Here is an 8536-nt window from a genome sequence, read left to right as displayed (position 1 = left end):
TTTTCATCGATACGTTATATAATATTCAATGAAGAGTATATTATTTTATATATATGTAAAAAACATGATATCACTATAACGAAGTTCCTATTATTATACCATAGCTTTTATTATATAAGGATATTAAACTCTCTTTAACTAAAATGTATTAAAAAAAGTGATTAGTTGTCATTAATAAAGTTAAATGTTATACATAAGACAAGTTTTTTAAGGACCAAATATGCTAGACAAATTGTCACCTATAAAATCTTAGAAATAACTCAAATGCACGGGATAAGTTCTCACAAATTAAATTAACTCAAATAAAAAAGACAAGTCGTCATTGATAAAAATAATTATTGTTAAGTGGTCATTCAGAAAATAATATTTTTCATCGATACTTTATATAATATTTAATGAAGAGTATCTTATTTTATATATATATATATATATATATATATATATATATATGTAAAATACATAATATCACTATAACGCAGTTCCTATTATTATACCATAACTTTTATTATATAAGGATATCAAACTCATCTTTAACAAAAATGCATAAAAAAAGTGATAAGTTGTCATTAATAAAGTTAAATGTCATACAAAAGTCAAGTTTTTTAAGGAGCAAATATGCTAGACTAATTGTCACTTATAAAGTCTTAGAAATAACTCAAATGCACGGGATAAGTTATCACAAATAAAATTAACTCGAATAAAAAAGACAAATTGTCATTGATAAAATAATTATTGTTAAGTGGTCATTCAGAAAATAATTTTTTCATCAATACGTTATATAATATTCAATGAAGAGTATAGTAGTTTATATATATATGTAAAAAACATGATATCACTATAATGAAGTTCTTATTATTATACCATAACTTACATAACGATATTAAACTCTCTTTAACTAAAATGCATTAAAAAAAGTGATTAGTTGTCATTAATAAAGTTAAATGTTATACATAAAACAAGTTTTTTAAGGAGCAAATATGCTCGACAAATTGTCACATATAAAATCTTAGAAATAACTCAAATGCACGGGATAAGTTCTCACAAATTAAATTAACTCGAATAAAAAAGACAAGTTGTCATTGATAAAAATAATTATTGTTAAGTGGTCATTCAAAAAATAATATTTTACATCGATACGTTATATAATATTCAATGAAAAGTATATTATTTTATATATATGTAAGAAACATGATATCACTATAACGTAGTTCCTATTATTATACCATAACTTTTATTATATAAGGATATCAAACTCTCTTTAACTAAAATGCATAAAAAAAGTGACAAGTTGTCATTAATAAAGTTAAATGTCATACATAAGACAAGTTTTTTAAGGAGCAAATATGCTAGACTAATTGTCACTTATAAAATCTTAGAAATAACTCAAATGCATGGGATAAGTTATCACAAATAAAATTAACTCGAATAAAAAAGACAAATTGTCATTGATAAAATAATTATTGTTAAGTGGTCATTCAGAAAATAATTTTTTCATCGATACGTTATATAATATTCAATGAAGAGTATATTATTTTATATATATGTAAAAAACATGATATCACTATAACGAAGTTCCTATTATTATACCATAGCTTTTATTATATAAGGATATTAAACTCTCTTTAACTAAAATGCATTAAAAAAAGTGATTAGTTGTCATTAATAAAGTTAAATGTTATACATAAGACAAGTTTTTTAAGGAGCAAATATGCTAGACAAATTGTCACCTATAAAATCTTAGAAATAACTCAAATGCACGGGATAAGTTCTCACAAATTAAATTAACTCAAATAAAAAAGACAAGTCGTCATTGATAAAAATAATTATTGTTAAGTGGTCATTCAGAAAATAATATTTTTCATCGATACTTTATATAATATTTAATGAAGAGTATCTTATTTTTTTTATATATATATATATATATATATATATATATATGTATATATATATATATGTAAAATACATAATATCACTATAACGCAGTTCCTATTATTATACCATAACTTTTATTATATAAGGATATCAAACTCATCTTTAACAAAAATGCATAAAAAAAGTGATAAGTTGTCATTAATAAAGTTAAATGTCATACAAAAGTCAAGTTTTTTAAGGAGCAAATATGCTAGACTAATTGTCACTTATAAAGTCTTAGAAATAACTCAAATGCACGGGATAAGTTATCACAAATAAAATTAACTCGAATAAAAAAGACAAATTGTCATTGATAAAATAATTATTGTTAAGTGGTCATTCAGAAAATAATTTTTTCATCAATACGTTATATAATATTCAATGAAGAGTATAGTAGTTTATATATATATGTAAAAAACATGATATCACTATAATGAAGTTCTTATTATTATACCATAACTTACATAAGGATATTAAACTCTCTTTAACTAAAATGCATTAAAAAAAGTGATTAGTTGTCATTAATAAAGTTAAATGTTATACATAAAACAAGTTTTTTAAGGAGCAAATATGCTCGACAAATTGTCACATATAAAATCTTAGAAATAACTCAAATGCACGGGATAAGTTCTCACAAATTAAATTAACTCGAATAAAAAAGACAAGTTGTCATTGATAAAAATAATTATTGTTAAGTGGTCATTCAAAAAATAATATTTTACATCGATACGTTATATAATATTCAATGAAAAGTATATTATTTTATATATATGTAAGAAACATGATATCACTATAACGTAGTTCCTATTATTATACCATAACTTTTATTATATAAGGATATCAAACTCTCTTTAACTAAAATGCATAAAAAAAGTGACAAGTTGTCATTAATAAAGTTAAATGTCATACATAAGACAAGTTTTTTAAGGAGCAAATATGCTAGACTAATTGTCACTTATAAAATCTTAGAAATAACTCAAATGCATGGGATAAGTTATCACAAATAAAATTAACTCGAATAAAAAAGACAAATTGTCATTGATAAAATAATTATTGTTAAGTGGTCATTCAGAAAATAATTTTTTCATCGATACGTTATATAATATTCAATGAAGAGTATATTATTTTATATATATGTAAAAAACATGATATCACTATAACGAAGTTCCTATTATTATACCATAGCTTTTATTATATAAGGATATTAAACTCTCTTTAACTAAAATGCATTAAAAAAAGTGATTAGTTGTCATTAATAAAGTTAAATGTTATACATAAGACAAGTTTTTTAAGGAGCAAATATGCTAGACAAATTGTCACCTATAAAATCTTAGAAATAACTCAAATGCACGGGATAAGTTCTCACAAATTAAATTAACTCAAATAAAAAAGACAAGTCGTCATTGATAAAAATAATTATTGTTAAGTGGTCATTCAGAAAATAATATTTTTCATCGATACTTTATATAATATTCAATGAAGAGTATCTTATTTATATATATATATATATATATATATATATATATATATATAGTAAAATACATAATATCACTATAACGCAGTTCCTATTATTATACCATAACTTTTATTATATAAGGATATCAAACTCATCTTTAACAAAAATGCGTAAAAAAAGTGATAAGTTGTCATTAATAAAGTTAAATGTCATACAAAAGTCAAGTTTTTTAAGGAGCAAATATGCTAGACTAATTGTCACTTATAAAATTTTAGAAATAACTCAAATGCATGGGATAAGTTATCACAAATAAAATTAACTCGAATAAAAAAGACAAATTGTCATTGATAAAATAATTATTGTTAAGTGGTCATTCAGAAAATAATTTTTTCATCGATACGTTATATAATATTCAATGAAGAGTATATTATTTTATATATATGTAAAAAACATGATATCACTATAACGAAGTTCCTATTATTATACCATAGCTTTTATTATATAAGGATATTAAACTTTCTTTAACTAAAATGCATTAAAAAAAATGATTAGTTGTCATTAATAAAGTTAAATGTTTTACATAAGACAAGTTTTTTAAGGAGCAAATATGCTAGACAAATTGTCACCTATAAAATCTTAGAAATAACTCAAATGCACGGGATAAGTTCTCACAAATTAAATTAACTCAAATAAAAAAGACAAGTCGTCATTGATAAAAATAATTATTGTTAAGTGGTCATTCAGAAAATAATATTTTTCATCGATACTTTATATAATATTTAATGAAGAGTATCTTATTATATATATATATATATGTAAAAAACATAATATCACTATAACGCAGTTCCTATTATTATACCATAACTTTTTTTATATAAGGATATCAAACTCATCTTTAACAAAAATGCATAAAAAAAGTGATAAGTTGTCATTAATAAAGTTAAATGTCATACAAAAGTCAAGTTTTTTAAGGAGCAAATATGCTAGACTAATTGTCACTTATAAAGTCTTAGAAATAACTCAAATGCACGGGATAAGTTCTCACAAATAAAATTAACTCGAATAAAAAAGACAAATTGTCATTGATAAAATAATTATTGTTAAGTGGTCATTCAAAAAATAATTTTTTCATCAATACGTTATATAATATTCAATGAAGAGTATAGTAGTTTATATATATATGTAAAAAACATGATATCATTTGTACCAAAAAAAAAAAAAACATGATATCACTATAATGAAGTTCTTATTATTATACCATAACTTATATAAGGATATTAAACTCTCTTTAACTAGAATGCATTAAAAAAAGTGATAAGTTGTCATTAATAAAGTTAAATGTTATACATAAGACAAGTTTTTTAAGGAGCAAATATGTCAGACTAATTTTCACTTATAAAATCTTAGAAATAACTCAAATGCACAGGATAAGTTCTCACAAATTAAATTAACTCGAATAAAAAAGACAAGTTGTCATTGATAAAAGTAATTATTGTTAAGTGGTCATTCAGAAAATAATTTTTTCATCAATACGTTATATAATATTCAATGAAGAGTATAGTAGTTTATATATATATGTAAAAAACATGATATCACTATAATGAAGTTCTTATTATTATACCATAACTTACATAAGGATATTAAACTCTCTTTAACTAAAATGCATTAAAAAAAGTGATTAGTTGTCATTAATAAAGTTAAATGTTATACATAAAACAAGTTTTTTAAGGAGCAAATATGCTCGACAAATTGTCACATATAAAATCTTAGAAATAACTCAAATGCACGGGATAAGTTCTCACAAATTAAATTAACTCGAATAAAAAAGACAAGTTGTCATTGATAAAAATAATTATTGTTAAGTGGTCATTCAAAAAATAATATTTTACATCGATACGTTATATAATATTCAATGAAAAGTATATTATTTTATATATATGTAAGAAACATGATATCACTATAACGTAGTTCCTATTATTATACCATAACTTTTATTATATAAGGATATCAAACTCTCTTTAACTAAAATGCATAAAAAAAGTGACAAGTTGTCATTAATAAAGTTAAATGTCATACATAAGACAAGTTTTTTAAGGAGCAAATATGCTAGACTAATTGTCACTTATAAAATCTTAGAAATAACTCAAATGCATGGGATAAGTTATCACAAATAAAATTAACTCGAATAAAAAAGACAAATTGTCATTGATAAAATAATTATTGTTAAGTGGTCATTCAGAAAATAATTTTTTCATCGATACGTTATATAATATTCAATGAAGAGTATATTATTTTATATATATGTAAAAAACATGATATCACTATAACGAAGTTCCTATTTATAAATTCCTGAAAATGGTGATTTTTTGAAAAATGTTTGTCCATCTACAAAAAAAATTACTTTTATTATTACTCTCCTGAATAAAATTATAAAAATTGGCAAAAAAATATGCGCCAACGGCGCAACCCGTGCGTATGCACGGGTACAGCACTAGTATACATGAAAAGGACATTGAAAAAAGTTTAGTTTCATTAGTTTATACCAGATGTTATGAACAAAAACTCTTCAAAACAAATTCATGGAAACCCTTCAATCACATTAAGTCCTTATCTGTTGTATCATTAAATTTAATGATTGGATGAGTGAGGGTCATTCATGTTCTGATGTGAATGATGCAGAAATGGATACATGAGGATGCGCAAATCATGTATATTGTAGGTTCCATAGTGTCATGGTTAAACGAGATGTCCATAAAAATGGCTGATATACCTGAGCCTTTTTTTTGTCACATTTTTTTTGGAAATTAGGTTAAGGTTTTACCATCTACAAGCAAGCTCTTATATAGCAAGGTTATCAATCTGAGTGTGTTTATAAGGATGCCTGTCAATTAAATCCATTCATTATGATTTCAATTGGATGTGAGCTATAGGCTATCAGAAGGATATTTGCACAATTTGTTAAAATGACACAATGGACTTGCTTGCACGTTTTACCACATATTATGTAATTAGTGCACTCTATTCTATGTTGTCATAGTTTTTTATTTATTTAAGCAATCACGATTTCTCTTGCACAAGTTTATGTTATCAATGAGATAAGTACTCATCATTTCTCTAAATACATGTGAAGGTGTTGGCATGGTTTGATTTCCCTTGAAGGGCGGCTGCATTCCCCCATACATAAGCCACTACCATTTTGGATAATCATGATTATCACTTCCTGTGATTGTTTTGTAAAACTTCAGGTAAAGTTCCTAAATCTTTAGTCTTAAAACTTTTATGTCAACTATAGTGTTTTTATATAAAATTCATCATATATTGATTTCAATCTCTGAAGTATCATGAACTCGATTCGAGATGTGACTATTTTTAGTAGTGAAATTGAGTAGTTGTGATGTGATGAAGTGTAGTATTGATCAAGTGATGTTGATGGAGTTTTGTGCAGAAATGAAGAAATTAATAGGGAATACTTCTATGATATGGCTGAGTTCAAGCAAAGGGGTCGACTTCATCTGAAATTATTGTTATTTTTATGAAATTGCATTGCAGGTTTGTGAAGATGAACCTTTATCAATTATATTAAAGGTGCAAGCACAAATGAGGATAGTTTTTTTGGTACCTGTGTTGAAGCTAGGCTCCCATAAAGGATAAGTATACAAGACTCTCAAAGTGGGTTGGAAAAGTGGGCAAATGTTTAAGTCTTCCATATAATTAGTGTACATAATGAAATTTTCTGTTATGTTGCTTTGATAGTGGATTGTACTAAAAATGAGGGGTGAACATCATGATGTGCTCTTACTTATTGCATGTAGGTGGGCAGTGGCTCTGTTGCTGTCATGACAGTGCAGCACCTGTTTCACCTGTTTTTTTTTCTGGTTCGGCACCTGTTTCTGCTGCTGTTTTTTGACTGATCTCTCTGCTTCAGGTGCTTGGGGGGTTCCGGTTTTTAGTGTTGCGATTTCCGCAGGTTGTGGCATAGTTATGGGTCTGAATTCCGGTGGTTATTATTGGATTTCAGTGTCATATCTTACGCTATTTCGCTTCGTTTCGTTAGTGGGGCTGTTATGAATTTGTGTGGGATTATAGTTTTGGTTGTTTGGGTGGATGTTACGCATATATGCGGCCTCTTTGTTTTTATTTTCCACCGTCTCTTAGCGTCTTGCGAGTGTTTTGGTTATCCATAATATTTTGCTGATTCAAAAAAAACTTATTGCCACTTAAGATCCTTTTCACATTGATATTTTTTTGGCTATACTTAGTGTTTGATTATATTAGTGCACATTTGAAGCTTCAATTTTTTTTAGTTTTTTTTTATACTTAGTAATATCTTTTGTAATTTTTTTGTTGATCCTTATTCCCTTAAAGTAAAGCATTTTTTCACTGATGTTAACAGTATGAATGCATGATTCAATGATATTGAAATCACTATAAAAAACTATGATATTGAAACCATTGTCCATTTGAAAAAGCTATTGAATGAATGATTATTTATTATTTTTTGCTAATATGAATGAATGATTAAATGACATAGCAAATCATTTATGTGATTGCTACTATTTTTAAGCGTCTTTCTAACAATTGCTTCAATGATCCATAAAATGAAAAATTGGGTTAAAAATAATTGTGTATTTTGTCAAGTAATAATTATACCATCTTTTCTTCCAAAAAATTACACCACTTTTCTTTCTATTTATTTTTGTAACAAAAAAAAAAAATAGAAGCAACTATACATTTTACACATGTTTTACAAACATTTCACGTGTGCATCACAAAGACCTGTGCATCAATCGTGATCTTTCAAGTTTCAAAGACGACAGTTTCTTTTAGTTGTCTCATTTTTCGTGACAATTAACGAGAGCCAAGGGCAATTACTGTGACATGTTGGATTATATTTCTCAACGCCAGTATTTTCACATTGACAATTATATGTTGTTGTCTCGAGAGTTACATCCAGAGGAGGGCGATAACCAATGAAGATGGTGAAGATATTGATGTGACGTCTAATGTTGTGTACGGAAAAGTATTTCGAAATGTGTAATATTCCATAATATATGCTATGTTGTCATTAAAAACCGTTTATTTCTTTGGTGTAACATGTTTGGTTGGCAATACAATATTTATCGATATTGTAGCTTTTGTTTGGCGATAAATTTCATTTATGTAGTTTAA

At 25.6% G+C, this 8536-nt stretch overlaps 1 long non-coding RNA gene across 1 annotated transcript; it reads left to right on the top strand.

The window, feature by feature from the left end:
* The first annotated feature begins 6169 nt into the window (after nt 1-6169).
* Nucleotides 6170-7661, top strand: LOC146913655 (uncharacterized). Its single transcript, XR_015013742.1, has 2 exons — nt 6170-6612; nt 6813-7661. It is a non-coding gene; the product is annotated as an uncharacterized LOC146913655 (long non-coding RNA).
* The last annotated feature ends 875 nt before the right edge of the window (nt 7662-8536 follow it).

Source organism: Medicago sativa, chromosome 6, assembly GCF_051527215.1.
Source record: "Medicago sativa cultivar Bolivia chromosome 6, Bolivia_mono, whole genome shotgun sequence".
NCBI classification, from domain to species: domain Eukaryota; kingdom Viridiplantae; phylum Streptophyta; class Magnoliopsida; order Fabales; family Fabaceae; genus Medicago; species Medicago sativa.
The sequence above is the reverse complement of the archived record's forward strand: the minus strand, read 5'-3'. Positions and strand labels throughout refer to the sequence as shown.